At 39.6% G+C, this 19,299-nt stretch overlaps 1 protein-coding gene and 1 pseudogene across 2 annotated transcripts in view; one reads left to right on the plus strand and one right to left on the minus strand.

Annotated features, from left to right (window-relative positions):
- The window catches only part of CPVL (carboxypeptidase vitellogenic like), a 202,148-nt gene that overhangs the window by 174,773 nt on the left and 8,076 nt on the right, over positions 1-19,299 (minus strand). Inside the window, exon 2 of one of the 2 annotated variants that reach the window (XM_074379888.1) lies at positions 17,197-17,289. The exons of the other annotated variant lie outside the window; for it this stretch is intronic. The gene's annotated coding sequence lies outside the window, so the exon portion shown is untranslated. The remainder of the gene's footprint in view (positions 1-17,196; positions 17,290-19,299) is intronic. 2 annotated transcript variants of the gene reach the window in all.
- On the plus strand, positions 1,157-1,829 carry LOC101048988 (myosin regulatory light polypeptide 9 pseudogene; annotated as a pseudogene).

Here is a 19,299-nt window from a genome sequence, read left to right on the forward strand (position 1 = left end):
TAACACCCAGCCCAACGTGATTCAGAAGTAAATGCATAATAAACTCTATCTGATTAAAGTGAAAGTCCTGGTGATTATTCAGACATCATGAGGAAAATGAACTCAAATTGTGGCTTGATTTTCATAGGCAATTCTAATGGCTATATGAGAAATTTATCTCACATGGAATAAAACATGGAATTTTCCCTGTTTTATTCATTTCAGTTTTCTTTCTTTCATACTTACTCTAGGTAGTCTATGCATTGTATGTTCAGTAATGTTTTTGAAAGGCATGTAACTCAGAATACCTGGTTGTACTATGAATAAATGCACTAAACTGATATTACCATTATAGAAGATTCTGGGAAGAACATGCAATTATTCAGTCCCTTAGAATATGTCATTTTATTGAGTTGTTTCTTCTAAGGCATTATATACATATGCATTGTCTTTTAGAGTTTAACAATTCCATTTTCATACCTCTCTAAACTCATCATTTTAATTGTTATTTTTAAAAACATACCACTAGTAATTTCTATACTACCTTGTCTTTACATAAATGTCTATATATGATATTGTTATGTTAATTAAACATAAATACAACTGTTTTGTTAGTGTTATATTAACTTTCACTTAAACAAGGGAAAAGAAAGATTAAGTAGCTGACAGTGTACTGAAGAGTAGCTGTTAGAGACAGACTGCATGTTCCTAGTACTACAAGGAAAAATTAGCATTCAGACAAAAAGTTTTTTCAGCAAGGCAATTTTACTTTCTACAGAAAGGGTACTGCTCATCAGCCATCTTACCATGAGAGTACAATGAACAAAGGAAAGGCGGACATATTTATTCCTTGTATATTGGGTCCTTAAGGCTATGTCTGATCTCCGTTGGTTGGAGCCAGACCTCGCAATCTAAAACTAAACCTGACTGGCTGACAACTTAAAACTTTTCTGAATAGGTAAAGGCAATAGAGAACAAAAGGAAAAGAGGAAGTCCAAATAAGGTAGGGAGAGGAAGTCGCTTGTGAAAGGACTTAGAAAAGTAGTAACATAAACATCTTGGTTAAAAGAGAAGAAATAAAAAAATAAAATAAAATAAAGAAAAAGAAAGAGACAAAAAAAGAAAAAAAGTCTTGGTTAAAGTACAAGGACATAGCTCTGGGCAGCAGGTGGTGATAGTGGCAGTGAGAAGCTCACTGAGGTGCTCAGATTCTCATAGCTGTGCCAGGATTTAACCACCACCATGTCAAGCAAAAGAGCAAAGACCGAGACCACCAAGAAGCACCCCCAGCACACAACATCCAATGTGTTTGCTATGTTCGACCAGTCACGGATTCAGGAGTTAAAAGAGGCCTTTAACGTGATTCATCAGAACAGAGACGGTTTCATTAACGAGGAAGATTTGCATGATATGCTTGCTTCATTGGGGAAGAATCCAACTGATGAGTATCTGGTTGCCATGATGAATGAGGCTCCAGTCCCCATCAATTTCACCATATTCCTCACCATGTTTGGTGAGAAGTTAAATGGCACAGATCCTGAAGATGTCATCAGAAATGTTTTTGCTTGCTTTGATGAAGAAGCCACTGGCACTACTCAGGAAGATTACCTGAGAGAGCGGCTGACAACTCGCTTTACGAATGAGGAAGTAGGTGAGCTGTACAGAGAAACACCTGTTGAACAAAAGGTGAATTTCAATTACATCGCGTTCACGTGCATCCTGAAACATGGAGCAAAAGACAAAGATGACTGAAAGAACTTCAAATTCCAGCCAAACGTTCCTTATTGCCACTTTGGGTATTTCTGAGGTTTTCTCTTGCATGCCCTTAGCTTTACAGCTTTTGCATTTCCTATTGTATATATTCTCAAACACTTTTGGCACATGTATCTTTATACTAAGACTGGAAACAGGACTTTCTAGTAATATGATTTTCAGAATAGAATATAGCCCCTCCTCCCAATAACCTCGGTCTATAGAGAGTCAATATATTTTTTCAGAGAAAGTTAATTGCTCAATTTTTTTCTGAACCATAATTAAACTTGGTGATAAAAAAGCATAAGGACATAGAATGTACTATGTGCCTGTGAGCACGTCCACCACAACTATCTTGGTTAAAGTACAAGGACATAGAATGCATTTATTCCCTTATATCTAACAGCTACTTAGGATAGGGCTTAACAGAAAGTTACAAGCAAAAAGGAAGAAGGCTTTGAAGAAAGTCTTTAAAATAAACTATTATTTCTAACATTTATTATTATTATTCTTTAACAAGAAGGGAAACTTTGAAGAGGAACTTTTTACTTTCTACAGCAGCTGAAAAGATCAAAACAGGACCACTGGCTTTCCCCACCTATGCTCCTTTGGATTCTGCCCTTTCATGTCCTATGCATGGGTGCCGTCATGTGCAGCTCTGTCATTTCTTCTCAGGGCCTGCTTGGCACACTTGACCCAGAAAAGCTACTTCCTCCTTTCTGACCACTGCTTGCTCAGTCAGAGCTGGCGTGCCTATAGGTCTTCACACCTTTATTCCAATGCTACCTGGCAGGGATAAGAGACACATATATACATATGTATGTGTGTGTATGCAGGTTATATATACATACATATATATATAACCTGTTATAAATATGTATATATAAACTGCATATATATACACAAGTTACTGCTCCATTGCTCAGGCTGGGGTGCAGTGGTGCCATCATAGCTCATTGCAGTCTTGAACTCCTGGGCTCAAACAATCCTCCTGCCTCTGCCTCCTAAAGCTTTGGAGTGCCAGGTGTGAGCACCATGCCTGTGCATCCCTTTGATCATTATGTTTGGCCTTCTTGACAAATCCAGTGCTCCTAGACTTCTAGCAGAAGCCTTCTCCAGAGGTAAACTGCCAGGAATCCTATGGGGTGGAAGACGATTCTCTGAGCTCTTAAACATGGTCCTAAGGTGCTTCCTTGGCTACTTTATGTTTAACAATAGATTGCTAGTGATACTGAGGAAACTTGTCTTTTGTTTTAATATCTGACAAATTTCTTGCTAATCTTAATTACCAGAGCAACTCTAGGGAAAAGTGAATTTTCAAACACGAGATTTTAATATGCTTTCCTTCACATCAGTGTTCCTTTTATCTATACCTCTAATCAAACATTTGTTCCATTTGATGCCAAAGATTTGCCCTTTCTTTAATTAATTTTGCATACTGCACATGTTAGATTTTCCCCCATTACTCATATTTTCTCCAGTTGTTCATCTAGGGACTAATTTAAGTAATTTGTATATATCCTTAATTTAAAATGGGTTTTGTACATTCACTGAATATTTTGAAGAAAAACCAACCATTACATGACAAATGTATGTCTTCTAGAATTTTTATTTCTAAACTCCATGGAACATTTCTGTGTGACTTTCTGTAATATCGAATCTCAGGCAAAAATGACTTTGTATCAGTCTGTTTTTACACTGCTGATAAAGACATACCCCAGACTGGGCAATTTACAAAGAGGTTTAATTGGACTTAAAAGTTCCATATGGCTGCGGGAGGGGGTCTCACAATCATGGCGGAAGGCAAGGAGGAGCAAGTCACACCTTCTATGGATGGCGGCAGGTAAAGAGAGCTTGTGCGGGAAAACTTGCCCTTATAGTAACCATCAGATTTTGTGAGACTTACTCACTATCATGAGAACAGCATGGAAAAGACCTGCCCCCATGATTCAGTTACCTCCCACAGGGTCCCTCCCACAGGGTCCCTCCCACAACACATGGGAATTCAGGATGAGATTTGTGTGAGGACACAGCCAAACCATATCACTTGTACTGCTCTATGACTCAGCTGGTTCATTTCGAAACGACTGTTTCTGGGATGTGTCAATCGAGATGGAAGGGGCTGGGCATAACAAACTGCCGGTTTCCCCTGAGTTCTGACTCTTGCCTGCAGAGCCCTATCATTGCTTACGTACCCAGAAACCCCAAAGCTCTTTGGAGCACCCAGGGGATTTCACAGGTCTATAAAAAAGAACAACCTGTAAATTGGGCTTGGTGATTCTGTGGGGATATAAACCAACATAATACGTAATGGAATAAACTACAGCATTAGCCAGTTCAGAGCCCTAAAGCTGAGCTTGTTAGAAGAACCACCACACTTTCAAGTAAACGAATAGGATGGGGATCCCAGAGGGAGAGGAATCTACTCAGAATCCTCTTCAATTCAGCCCTGAGCTTTTTATCAAGGGCCTTCTGTGTACAGAGTTTAAGGTTAGAGACTCTTAACCTTTCTTTCAGTTGTGGACCGGAAAGACAAACTCTAGAAACTTAAGGGGCACTATTAAATTCCACAAACTAAATACTTGTCCTGAGATGAACAATTCAGAGCGTAACAGTTGCTGTGGGCTGAATCCAACCATATGACATAATTTAGAAATCTACCAGTGTGTCTCCAGAGGATGCATTTTCATTTTTCCATAATACAACACATGCCTATAAAATCCGTCTAACATGATGGAATCCATCACTTTTAAAGGAATGAAATTGTTGTGGCTGAAGCTTTCAAGCATGCCCTCACATATAGTTCCTACAAATGGACTTAAGAGCTGATTTGGGTTGGCTGGGTGCAGTGGCTGAAGCCTGTAATCCCAGCACTTTGGCAGGCCAACACAGGCGAATCACCTGAAGTCAGGAGTTCAAGACCAGCCTCATCAACATGGAGAATCCCCGTCTCTGCTAAAAATACAAAATTAGCAGGGCATGGTGTTAAATGCCTGTAATCTCAGTTACTCAGCAGGCTGAGGCAGGAGAATCGCTTGAAACTGGGAGGCAGATGTGGCAGTGTGCCAAGATCATGCCATTGCACTTCAGCCTGGGCAACAAGAGTGAAACTCCATCTAAAAAAAAAAAAAAAAAAAAAAGCTGATTTGGAGGGAAGCCCCCAATTCCCCCATATGCTTGACTTCAAAGAACAATCTAGCTGTATCTCAAATAATTGTCCTCCTCAACGAAGTGCTCAACATGGGGTGCAGTGGGTGGTACACAGGGGAAGAAATTCATGGAATGGTGGAGACAGCCCCCTAGTCAGCCAGATGGGCCCAATCAGATGTAGGGGCAGTGGGATCACGTTTATATGCTTGGAATACATTGCCACCTAGAGGGAACCCAGGTGTCTAGGCTTCCATCCTGCAATGTTTCAGTCCTTTCATGGGGCCTTCCTATAAATCATTAAAACAGCACCAACTCCTCTCCAGCATCCAGCCCACTGAGTTCTCAGCAGCATGGTCGCTGTGGGCATCAGAGCTGATTTCTGTTAGCTGACTGGTCGCATCGAGTTGATCATCTTTCTGCTCCAGGAACGCTACAATTTCTACACCTAGGCTCACCTTGGTTATGATAACATCAGTGTCTAAAGTTGCCTTAATAGGCTGTAACAATAATCTCTGTCTCATCTATCATCATGTTGCTACCCATTTATTATCCAAAAAAAAAACATTAAAAATAACCAAGCCTTTGGACTCAGGAAAACCATTAGAATCAATTTGATTTCCCTTGCAGTTGGGAAATGAATTTTAAATTATTCATGTTAACACCCTCCAGATAAATTGAATTTTTAAAGTGTTTAAGGAAAGCTTAGTAAAGACCATCTCTGACACTAACAGATTGTATTTTTTAAATATTAATTTTATATTAACGATTGCTTTTTGACAGTCATCTGACCAACGATTTCAAGAATCATTAATGTTAATAAGGAAAGAAGTAAAACCTTACCATTTTAATATTATAAAACATTTTTTTCAACTTTTGTTTCCAGCTATATGACTCACTAAATATCTGGAGAAGCTTTTCTGCCATTTAAAAATGTTGAATAAAGCCAGGTGCGGTGGCTCACACCTGTAATGCCAGCATTTTGGGAGGCCAAGGCAGGTAGATCACCTGAGGTCAGGAGTTTGAGATCAGCCTAGCCAACATGGTGAAACCCTGGCTCTACTAAAAATACAAAAATTAGCTGGGCATGGTGGCAGGTGCCTGTAATCCCAGCTACTCAGGAGGAGGAGGAGGCAGGTGAATCACTTGAACCCGGGAGGCAGAGGTTGCAGTGAGCTGAGATCACACCACTGCACTCCAGCCTGGGCAACAGAGTGAGACTGTATCAAAAAAAAAAAAAAAAAATTCTGGATAAGATAGTTTTTTAAAAAACATTTTTTAAAATGTGCACCTAAGCTTACAGGAAAGTCAAGGAAATCTTCTAAGGCCAGAAAACTAAGAAGGAACCCAGAGAAAAAGAGCCCTGCATTTGGCATTGCCCTGGATGCATCTGCCAAGAGCCGGTAGCCTCCAGTGGGGGCCTGACCTTCTGCAGCCCTAGAATTTATCCTCCAACCTAGAGTGCTTGTGAAGTGAAAGGTGGTGCTATTAATAATACATGAGGATTTCTGCTCCTTCTTGAGATGTAGAAAGCTGTGAGAGAATGTCATTCCCATCCTAACAACAAGAAAATGATGAACAGTGTACAATATTGTAATTTTATTTCCTTAAACGCTTCAGAGACTTGAGGTCACAGGCAACCAGGAAAGTGAACTTCAAAGGATAAAAAGCGTCTCCAGTGAGAGTCAGGATACGGAATTGTTGCACCTTCGGCAGAGTATGGGAGGAAGAAGTGGAGGCCATGGAGTGATTAAGAAGAAAGATTTTTTGACAAGATAATGAATTCCTTATTTTGGGAGGCTGAGGTGGGCAGATTACTTGATATCAGGTGATGAGCCTGGCCAACATTGTGAAACTCTGTCTCTACCCACCCCAAAAAAGTGGTTGCATGCAGTGCTTCGTGTCTGCAATCCCAGCTACTTGGGGGGCGCTGAGGAACTAGAATCACTTGGACCGAGGAGGTGGAGGCTGCAGTGAGCTGAGATCACGCCACTGCACTCCAACCTGGGCGGCACGGGGAGACTATCTCAAAAAGAAAGAATTTCTAAAGACTGAGTGTGCACTCATATCTCATATTAATTTAGAATAACTGGGAGGCCCAGACACAAACAGAGTTCACATACACTCTCAGGCTTCTCTCCACAGTCTCCATGGGGAAGAGGGGATGCTCTTGAGGAAGACTGAGGCAGGGCAAAAGGCTGGAGAGACAAGGGACAGTTTGCTCAGCTGATTAGCCAGGGGGGCACAGACCAAGATGGAACCTAGTAGAGAGTGGATTTGGAAGGCGCAGAAAGAAAACACCCAGCACCATGATTAAAGAATTTTGAGAGAGATGGACAGATAGAGGAACAAGAAGCTAGAAGAGAGACACAAAAGAACCAAACAAAATTCTATAAATGAAAAACATAAAAATTGTATTCATTTCAGTTGATAAGGAGCCAAGATAGTGATATGGTTTCGCTGTGTCCCCACTCAAATCTCATCTTGAATTGTAGCTCCCGAAATTCCCACATGTTGTGAGAGGGACGAAGTAGTAGGTAACTGAATCTTTGGGGTGGTTCCCCCATACTGTTCTCATGGCAATGAGTAAGTCTCACAAGATCTGATGAGTTTTTTTGTTGTTATTAATTTATTTAGAGACAGGGGCTCTGTCACCCAGGCTGGAGTGCAGTGGTGCAATCTTGGCTCACTGCAACCTCTGCTCCCAAGTTCAAGTGATTCTCCTGCCTCAGCCTCCCTAGGAGCTGAGATTACAGGTGTGTGCCACCATACCTGGCTAATTTTTTGTATTTTCAGTAGAAAAGGGGGGTTTACCATATTGGCCAGGCTGGTCTCAAACTCCTGACCTCAGGTGATCTGTCTGCCTTGGCCTCCCAAAGTGCCAAGATTACAGGCATGAGCCACCATGCCCAGTTGAGGTCAGATGATTTTATAAGGCATTTCCCCTTTCACTTGGCCCTCATTTTCTGTCTTTCCTGCTGCCATGTAAGACATTGCTTGCTCTTCTGCCATGATTGTGAGGCCTCCCCAGCCTTATGGAACTGCAAGTCCATTTTTCCTCCGTCCTTTATAAATTACCCCGTCTTGAGTATGTCTTCATTAGCAGCATAAGAACAGACTAAATACAGATAAATACAGATAAATACAGACTAATACAGATAAACTGCCACATGGCCAGCAGGAAGAAGTGTAGTAGAAGATAAGTTACCCAAGCAGCATAGGGGGAAAAAAAAAACAACAGTGAAAAATATGAAAGAAGGATTAGGAAGTATTAAGTGAGAAAGTCTAACATATGTCTAGTTCACTCACGTTTTGGGACAGATTAGGCAATATTCAAAGAGATCATGGCTATTTTCCATAATTGAAAAAAAAGACCACGACTATTTATTTACTCTGACTACAAAAACCCAGAAGAGAAGTCATAACTCTTAGATTCAAGAAGGCCAATAGGTCCTGAGCAGGATAAATAAAAATAAAGTCACATTTAGATACACTGTAGGAAAGCTTCAGATTCTCCCAAACAGAGAGGAAAAAGAAAAAAAAAATGCCAAAAAGAAACAATAACTAGATTAATAGTGGACTTTTTATTGGCAAGAAAACATGTCAGAACACAATGGAATAATCTCTTCAAGCTGCTGAAGGAAATTAACTGTAGCTTGAATCCTATACAAATCTAACTTTGATTCCAAAGGAAAGACAAAGTAAAGACATTTATAGACAAAAATTGAAAGGGATTACTACTAAAACACCCTTATAAAGAAGCTTTAAAAGGTTATTTTTTAGGAAGAAAAAAGAATACAGAAGAAAGATCTAACATACAAGAAAGAATTTTGAGCTAAGAAAATAGGAAACTTCTGTTTAAACCTAAATTAACATTGACAGTGTAAAACCACAGTATTAATGGCTAAGTTCTGGTGTTTAAAAAGTGAGATTGAGTTAAAATACTAGGAAGAAGAGCACACAAACAGGAAGCCAGGAATGAAAGGTAAAGCGGCCTCACTGTGCTTTCATTGTTGGTCAGAATGGTAAGGATATAAATAAACATGAGGCTTGGTTAGCTTATATGTTAAAATACCTAGGGTAACTTCTAAATGAATAGAAACAGTGTTTATAACTTCTAAATAAATACAGAGAAGATTTTTTAAAAAATCATTTAATGCAAAAGAAAGCAAGAGAGGGGAGAATATATAGAAGGTAAAATAATTATCTCCTTAAGACAATATTTTTAGTTTAATCAACATTGTCTTTTAGCACAGAGACACTAAAAATATGTATTCACTGGGAAACATTTCTTTCTAATCTTCGGGTTGTTTAAAATAATTTACACCCATATAGCAGATCTTTTTCTTTTTCTTTTCTTTCTTTCTTTCCTTTTTTTTTTTTTTTTTTTTTTTTTTTTGAGACAAGGGTTTCACTCTGTACTCCAGGGTGGAGTACAGTGGTGCTATCTCTGCTCACTGCAATCTCTGCCTCCTGGGTTCAAGTGATTCCTCTGCCTCAATCTCCTGAGTAGCTGGGATTATAGGTGCATACCCCTACGCTGGGCTAATTTTTGTATTTTTAGTAGAGATGGGGTTTAATCATGTTGGCTAGGCTGGTCTCAAACTCCTGACCTCAAGTCATCTGCCTGCCTTGGCCTTCCAAAGTGCTGGTATTACAGGCCTGAGCCACCATGCCTGACCCTTTTTCTTTTTTTAATTTACTGGTTTTTCACTGTCCCCTCATGTTTTCTCTCTCTCTCTCATTTCCTTCTTCCATCTGTTTATCTATCTGCCCATCTATTAATGTCACCTATTTATCCTTCTATCCATCCATCCATCCATTCATCCATCTGTGCAATCATCCATCCACTTCTCCTTCTATACCCCCAACCCTCTTTTCTTCTCAACACCTACCTATTATGCTCCCACCTACCTATTCTTTCATTCATTCACTTTATAACCAGAATCTTTTTTTCCAACCCAGACCTCTCTCCAAGCCCTGCTACTTGACATCTCCTTAGACTTTTCATAGGTGCCTCAAACTTCGTATGTCCCACACAACCTTTGGTTCATCCCCACACAAAGTACCCCCCTACCCAAGCCTTCACCATCACAGCAAGCGGCACCACCAACCGTTTAACTGCTCAGCCAAAATCCTAGGAGTCACCTTGATGATTCTTTGTCTCATGCCTCATATTCCATCCTCAGCAAGTGTTGTCGGATTCTACCCTGAGCCTGAAGGTGTCTTGCCATCTCCACTGCTACTATCCTCTGTTCACACCATCAGCCTTTCCTTTTTTCAAAAACACTGGAATAGTCACACAGCCACCATGCACCTTGCTCTTCTTACTATCCTTTCTCACAGCTGCCAGAGTGATCTTTTCAGTGTGAATTAGAGCATGTCATCCCTTTCCTAAAAGCTCCTGTGCCTTCCTATTGTTATCTAGAAATAAACGGAAAGTCTCCACTATGCCCCACGTGGCTGCTAGGATCTGACATCTACTCAGCCTCTGACCTGGTCTTCCTCTGCGTGTTACGTTCCTTTGGCTCTAGCTCCACTGGCTGCCTTCCTGTTCTTCCAGCACGCCCAGCTCCTATCTGACTCAGGCCTTTGGATCTGCTGCTCCTTCCTCCAGACCTGCAAGATCTGGTCTCTGCTGAAATGTCACATCCTCAGAGAGATGTTGCCTGAGCATGCTGTTTTATGTTCATCTGAACATTTATTTTTCAGCATTTGAAGTTAGCCTTTAAAAGAAACAGCTCATTGTCTGTGCCTCTTGAGGGCAGGGACTTTGTTTATTGTTATATTCTCAGGGTCTATACTTAGGCCTGGATCACAGTGGGGGCTCAGTTCCTATTTGTTGAATGACTGTTGGGCATTAATTAATTTCACAACTTGGAGTGGAATTAGCAATCTACGTTGATTTGAACAATGACTTAAATCCCTATGATATATCAAATTAAGGCAAATAATCAGCTAATAAAAATACCTTTGCCACAAATTTGGCCAATAAAAGGTTAATTACTGTGTAAAGAGTTACTACAAACAAATAAAAAGAACACTAACACACTAGTTAAGGGTGCATTACTGTCCAGGCAGAACCTCACCTATCAGAGCTAACAAGCATTTGTACCTCCTCAGTCATAGTTTTGAGGTCTCCTGCCTCCTTAGTATTATAGGGGATTCAGAATCTCTCCTGGGGTCATGCAACAGGAGGTGATCCTCCAATATTGTGCTGACATACTTACAGTCCTCACAGACCCTTTGAAAACAGCCCTTCCATTTTCTTTTTGCCAAGCTTTGGTGTAAGGCTTATTTGTGTTAGGCCATGCTGCCATCCTGCAAGAACACTTCAGAAGGCTCCCTCCCCTCACACTGTACTGCCTGAGAGTGGGCATGGGATGCCCTCCTTAGGAACCACCTCACCCACTCCCAAGACATGAGGAAGTGTGCTCCCTTCACTCCCTGCTAGATCAGTTCTGCCTTCCCTCCCACACAGTGTCGGCCTTCCTCAGTCAGCCTTGTTGGAGAAAAGACTCCTGCATGCTCTGCACAGAAACTCAGGCTCAAGTTTTGCAGTCTGAGAATGTTTTGACCACTCTCAGATGCTACAAAAGCCAGGAACCCAAATTCAACACAAATGCTTCATGGAGTGAGAAGGAAAGATTCTTACACTCGTCCTAAGTCTCATTCATAAGCAAGGACAAGGCAGATGATAGTAACACAATGACTGTTTTGGTATATATCCTTTGCCAAATAGAATTACTCTGATAAATGTAAATAAATACTCTCCTTTTCTAAGTAGAGGGACCATCAATAATTACCAGGTTTTTTATTTCTCAAATTACAAAATACTTAATATCTGTTCTATTTTATATCAATGCAAAGCACAGGTAAGAACTGGACATTTGTGGAGGGGCTATATAGCATCCATTAGGTTCATTTTTTTTCTTACACTTTGCAAAACTGAGTTAGTGCATGTGAGGGTTTATTTATTATTGCAAACAAATCAACTTAAGGATTACAAACAATCTAATCACTGTCTGATTTTGAAAGCACTAAGATAACTTACGTTGCTAAGCATTCAATTGATCTTTTGTTATATGTCTTGTATTTTCAAATGATTATATTTCCCTGCAGACAGTGGCAATACCAATGAGAAATAGGATGTCCTTTCATCAGTGATGTAGATTATTTCATTTCTAAATTCACATATTATGCATACATGTGTTTCATTCTTAACATTCCAAAGTCAATCTGTCCCCCAATAGTTTTTTATTAGAAAGGAAAATATTTCATATCAAACATTTTAATAATATTGTGAATCCAATTTGAAATATTTTTAAAATGTGATAAAGTGCCAATAGCATTAATGTACAAAGAAGCCATCTAAATTGATATAAAAATGACTTAAATCTGTATACATCAAATTAAGGCAAATAATAAGCTAATAAAAATACCTTTGGCACAAATTTGACCAAAGGTTTATAATTACTATGTAAAGAGTTATTACAAACTAATAAGAAGAACACTAACACACTAATTAAGGGGCACTATAGTCCAGTGTTTAAGAGCTCAGGCTCTGGAGTTAGAGCAGGGTTTAAATCAAGGCTCTGTCACATTCTCTGTGATGTTGGACAAGATCTGTATCATCAATATACCTCTTAGAGTGCTAATTCGTAATACAGATATAATAAACATGATTGCTTGCAGTGTAATTGAAAAGAGTAAGTAAGATCATACATGAACGACTTTTGGTGCAATTACCGGGACTCAGTACTTACTGTTATTTTGCCAAAAGATATGAATAGGCAGTTTGCAAGAGAAGAAATACAAACGACTAGTAGACATAGCCGAAAGTTAATCTCCCTAGGAATCAGTTAGATACAAATGAATACAGCAATGGGAGGCCATTTTTTCTTAGAGAATTTGCATTTTAAAATATATTCTAATTCTCTATTTTGATGCATGTAGTGAGTTCTGGAATGAATATAAATTCAGACAATTTTTTCAGAAGGCAACTTGGTAATCTTTATCTAGTGCTTTGAACCTTTTCATAGCCTTTGATCAAGGCTTCAGCCATTGTTCTACTCCAGCAGGCATTACACATTGTAGTCTGAATTGGGGCTCCTGGAAGCAACAATTATATAGAATGCACTGTGTCTGGTGCTCCCAGGGTTGTACAGCTAGTGGTCCTGCCATTGCCATGTTCAACTTAAAGCAAGCAAGCCTAGGAAAATACACAGAAAGGCACATATGGATTTATGTGCAAAGATGTTTGCCCAAAAGTAATCCACAAAAAGGCGAAAACTGAGAAACAACCTAAATTTCAATCAATGGAGGAATAACAACTTAAATTAGTGTAGATTAATAGAAAGGAATTTTATACTGCCATTTAAAGTCACATTAGGAATCTATAATGACACAGGAAATAATCATACAAGTTCATTCTGAAAGGAAAATAGCTTTATTATTGCCTCTAACTAGGAAAGCAAAATGTACTCATTTTTAAAATTACACAATCTAGAAAAACTAAATAAAGTAGACACTAATAATCTTAACATTCCAAAGCAGACATTTTTTATACAGGTCCTAACAAAGTTTTTCCACATGAATGTTCATATTGCTATGTAATGTAAAATGCAAAAATTAGGCTGCTGAACTGCTAATTCCCAAGGCAGGGGGAAGTTCTAAGGTATTTATTCGTGGTGGAGGGAAGATAGACGATTTCGTTTTTTGTTTTACTTATCTATTTCTTGCCTCTAACATGTCTACAGTAAGCGTGAATTACTTTATAAGAAAAACATCTTAAATAACATAAATGCTGTAAATAACTTTTTCTTACTTAAATTATGACTATTTCTTTCAGTGCTCTGAAAGATGGAATATTTTTTAAAAACACAACATTCCTTTTGCAAAATGAGAACGAACACTCATTAATCATTGTGCCATCTTCCTCTTAATGAAAACCTGCAAATCCATATGCAAATGAGCTGAACTCCCAGTGACAGGAGGCGCTACAGAAGAGAAGGTAATGACAGAGTTTGAAAAATAGGAGTGTGGAGGAAGCTTAGCAGTGGTGGAGTCTTTCTATTCAATGCCTTAAAAGAGTTGTATTAATCTGATAGTGTTCCACCTCCGAGTAATGAAATAAGATGATAAGCAGCATTAAAAAACAAAAGCTCATCATTGTGGCATGTCACATGGAGGATAGCAGAATAGGTATATGGAGACCCAGATCAAAATGAAAACGTAGAAAGTTGCAATGTTCTTCAGACATTTTCAGAGGTCCTGCCAGATCATCCTATTTAACTACTTGACAAGTTTAGTCTGTATTACCCACGTTAAACCTCCTATAGTATTTTTATCCAATATCACACATTTGGATCAAAACTTTAAAATAGCAGTTCAGCGTTCAAATATTTTGTCTACACAATTACAAAGACTCACGCCTAAGACCACAAACTGAGTGAACCCAATGTTCCTCAAGATGATTAGCATTCAGCAGAAAAAGCTTTAATGTCACAAGAGGGTCTGAAGCATTAAGGTTCTTGAATACGACTGTCCCAAGGAGAACTGGAGGTAAGCTTATAGGAAATTAAATTCCTTAGACACAGTAAAAGAGAAGGGGGACAGCATCCTATTGTGTTAATCTCGTTTTTGCCCTTTCATGTGGAAAATCAGGACAGCCTGCTGCCTTTAAATGGCATGAGAATCCAGAACAAAGATAAATGCTGAGCTGGATTCTACGTTTTTGAAATTCTATTATAGGAAAGATTCTTGGGTTAGAGAAGGAATATATGAGAATATCAAAGCACCATCACTGCCCTCCAGAATCTTCCCATCGTATGAGAGAGACAGGTAGAAAGACAACTGGAAAACATAGGACTTTTCTCTCTTTTTTGGCGGGGAGAGCAGGGACAGGTCTTGCTCTGTTACCCAGACTGGAGTGCCGTGGTGTGATTTCAGCTCATTGCAACTTCTGTCTCTTGGCTTCAAACAATTCTCATGCCTCGGCCTCCTAAGTAGCTGGGTTTACAAGTGTGTGCCGCCACATCTGGCTAACTTTTGTATTTTTAGTAGAGACAGAGTTTTTCCATGTTGGCCAGGCTGGTCTCAAACTTCTGGCCTCAAGTGGTCTGCCTGTCTTGGCCTCCCAAAATGCTGAGATTAAAGGCATGAGTCACCACTCCTGGGCCAGATTTTTTTTTTTTTTTTTTTTTTTTTTTGAGATGGAGTATCACTCTATCGCCCAGACTGGAGTGCAACAGTGCGATCGGCTCACTGCAACCTCTGCCTACTGGGTGCAAGTAATTCTCTGCCTCAGCCTCTGGAGTAGCTAGAATTACAGGCACCCACCACCATGCCTAGCTAATTTGTATTTTTAGTAGAGACAGAGTTTCACCATCTTGGCCAGGCTGGTCTTGAACTCCTGACCTTGTGATACACCCGCCTCAGCCTCCCAAAGTGCTGGAATTACATGTGTGAGCCACCAGTCCCTGCCAGCCTGGAATTTTTTAACTGCTGAATTGGTGGCATTCTCTAGAGAAAGAGAACCAACGGAGAGAGATATATAGAAGATACATGTATAGGATATATGATATATGTAGATTAGATATAGATATAATAGGAGATACATATGCAGTCAGCACTCCATATTTGTAGGTTCTACATGCATGCATTCAACCAACCAAAAATATTAGAAAAAATAAAAATTACAATACAGTAAAAAATAATACAAATAAAAAACAATGAAGCATAACAATGAGTTACATAGCATTTACGTAGTATAGGTATTATGAGTAATCCAGAGATGATTCCAAGTATACAGGAGGCTATGCATAGGTTATATGCAAATACTACACTATTTTATATAAGACACTTGAGCATGTGCAGATTTCGATATCTGAGATGGGGTTTGGGATCTAATCTCCCATGGATACCAAAGGACAACTAACTGCATAGGAGATACAGATAGATGGCAGATAGATAGATGGATAGAAAAGATATTTATAGAAGAAATGTATATAGGTGATATATTGAGATGAATAGAGGAGACATTTACAGAAGAAATATATGTAGGAGATATAGATACAATTTACATATAGGATATATAGTGGATACGTATGATAGATATATTTAAGAATATTATATATGGTATATCTCATATCTCATACATCTATATATCGCATAGATATATATTTATATGAAAAAATATATGACTGTATGAGATATACAGATAAGAGAGATTTAGTATATGCAATTGGCTCACTGATCAGGATGAGGCGGCATGTGAGAGACCCAGGAGAGCTGATGGTATAGCTCCTGTCAAGACAGCAGGCTGGAACCCCAGGAAGAGCCAGTGTTTCACTCTGAATCTGAAGGTAGGAAAAAAGCTCATGATCTAGTCCAAAGGAAGTTTTCTCTTACTCCCAAGTGAGGGTCAGCCTTTTTGTTTCCTTCAGGCCTTCAACTGAATTGATGGGGCCCATCTACATAATGGGGGACAATTTGCTTTACTAAGTGTGCTGATTTAAATGTTAACTTCATGCAAAAACTCACAGAGACACCCAGAAATAATGTTTGACCTCATACCTGGGCACCCCATAGTCCAATCAAGTTGACGCATAAAATCAACCATCACACCTGAGTTAACCACTGTAAACACTGTGGTTTACTTAATTTTTCACCACTTCAAGGTCAGCCCTGAGGAATGGGAGTTTGTGTGGTTGAGGACAAAAATTGGCGGGTATAAAGAGTCAGCTAAAATACTTTTGCCTCTCTGCTGCTGCCACCATTGAGAGTGGTGGGTAAGTGCATTTCTCTGCCATACCACCTCTTTCTGTCTGAGCTGAGGGTTTTATTTTCATATATTCAGAACACATAGGAAGTTGTGAGATTGTTTTTTTCCTCCAAAGTAATTTTTCTAGCTGTGGTGTGAAGTATTTCTCAGGCATAAACATCACCTTTCAACCCCATCTGAGCTGAAAATCCCATTTCTAATCTTCTTTATGATTGAGAAATGATAGAGTAGATTTGCTGGAAAACACCTGCCTCGCTGACAGCTGGCTGTTCTTGTGGGAGTGACCCTAAAGTAGTGCCTATTGTTTCTGTTTACTCATTGAGAAGTATATTTAAAAGATCATAACATGAACCAAAATTTGAAGAACTGCCCCACATTGATAGAGAAATTTTCATGCTAATGTTAGATTCTAATCTATTTTCTCATATCATGATGTCTGTGGTTACCTGATCTTGATAAGAATTTGATTCCCTCTTTTTCCTTCATGACCAGAGACAGTCCCGACAAAATCATGGAGCAACATTACCTCTTACCTTTTCCAGCCAACCTCTTGGACAGTATAATCTGTTCTCTGAATTCCATCTCTGTTATCAAGCCTCCAAACCTTAGCAGCATATCAAAATCACCTGGGAATTAAAAAAAAAAAAAGGCTGCTGTTTGGGTTCTACCTTCCACCACCCTCAGATTCGGATTTGCTCATTCTAGGGTGTGATCGGAGCGCTGAGATTTCTAAAAGCCTTCTGAGTGATTCTCATGTATACCCCGAGTTGCAAACCATCACCCCAGGACCCTTATGACTCAAAATTATTCGCATCACCTTCAAGCTTGTTAGAAATGCAGGGGCTGCCCCAGAACTGCTGAACGTGAATCTGCATTTTAGCAAGACCAGTATGTGGCTATATTAAAGGTTGCATAGCCCTGTCCTATGTGTTGGGCCCCCCTTGAAATTAAATTCAGCTTTTGGGGATAGGGAAACTCAACCATGTGAAAATTGTTATTTTATTTAATTCCTTCAGTTCCCCAGAGATGACCAAACTATAACAGATGTTCACTGTATTTGAGTAAGTTTAAGAAGTAAAATTTATAACTGTGGAACTTTGAGCAACTGGAAGTTGAACAGGATGGAGTTTTTGATTAGAGAATAATGTTGATACCTTGAAATCCTTGTACTCAGGCAAATGGCTTCTTAGTCTCCCTATACTATGCTCGTTCTTGCCAGGGCCCTTGGGGTCAGGAGTGCAAGTCCTATGAGCTCCCCAGAGCCTGCCCCGCCCCAAAGTTTACGTTTTTAGGCAAAGAAAAATGACAGTATCATCCTAGGTTCAAACTGAAAAACGTAAGTAGGCCATGCCCAGTGGCTCACGCCTGTACCAGCACTTTGGGAGGCCAAGTTGGATAGATTACTTAGGCCCAGGAGTCTGAGACCAGCCTGCACAACACTGCAAAACCCTGGCTCCACTAAAAATTTTAAAAAGTATCCATGTGCCTGTAGTTCCGGCTGCTCGTAGGGCTGAGGAGGGAGGATCGATTAAGCTCAGGAGGTCAAGGCTGCAGCAGTGAGCTGTGATTGTATCACTGTATTCCAGCCTGGGCAACAGGGATGAAAGCAAAAGAAGAAAGTAAGAAAGGGAGAAGGGGAGGGAGGGAGGGATGAAGGGAGAAAGGATGGAAGGAAGGAAGGAAGGAAGGAAGAAGAAAAATAAAAACATGAGTATTCAAGCAATGAACATGTATTTTGAAGATTTCTCACCTGACTAAAATCTGAAACAGGAAAATACAGTAACAGCAGGCCAAAATTTAATATAAAAACTAAAGGATAAGTTGTTGGGGTTTTTTTTAGTGTGTATTGGAATGAATCAGCCAAAGGTGGGTTCATATCAATGCCTGTAACCTTAACAACTTACTTACCCTATTTTTTTTGTTTTCTTAAACAAAAAAAGCAGGGATGTTAATACCTACACCTAGAGTTGTTGAGCATTTTAATTAAGATAGCATATTGTTTTCTAGCCTCGGTTTCCCCAAATGGAAAATGAAGATAACAATTCCCACTTCAGGATTGTTATGGGCATATAACTATGTATTCAAAGTGCTCAGCATGGTCCTGACATAGAAAATGATTACTTATGGAAAGTGACTTTTCTATATCACTAATGGCAGAAAACGTGGTGAGAATGGTCATAACAGGTGCAGCAGCAGTAGTAGTAGTCATCAACAGTTGGTTTCCAGTCCATCTTATAGGGGCCAAATTTGGCACACAGCTTAAGTAATTTGTCTATACTTTTACTGAAATCTACTTTGAAATTCCACCAGGTTCCCCATCCAAGGAGACTGGGTGGGGACATGTCTAGATGTAAGACATTATCATTTAGTGATTGAGAGAGAGAGAGAGAGAGTGAGAGTGAGAGAGAGAGAGAGAATGTGTGTGTGTGTGGGTGTGTGTGTGTGTGTGTGTGAGAGAGAGAGAGAGAGAGAGAGAGAGAACTTGAGTGTACTCTTTTATATTATACATCCTACTTCCTAAAGATTCTGATGTATGGTCAGGCGCAGTGGCTCACACCTGTAATCCCAGCACTTTGGGAGGCCAAGATGGGCAGATCACCTGAGGTCAGGAGTTCGAGACCAGCCTGGCCAACATG

This window comes from Saimiri boliviensis, chromosome 10 (genome assembly GCF_048565385.1).
Source record: "Saimiri boliviensis isolate mSaiBol1 chromosome 10, mSaiBol1.pri, whole genome shotgun sequence".
In the NCBI taxonomy this organism is placed as follows: domain Eukaryota; kingdom Metazoa; phylum Chordata; class Mammalia; order Primates; family Cebidae; genus Saimiri; species Saimiri boliviensis.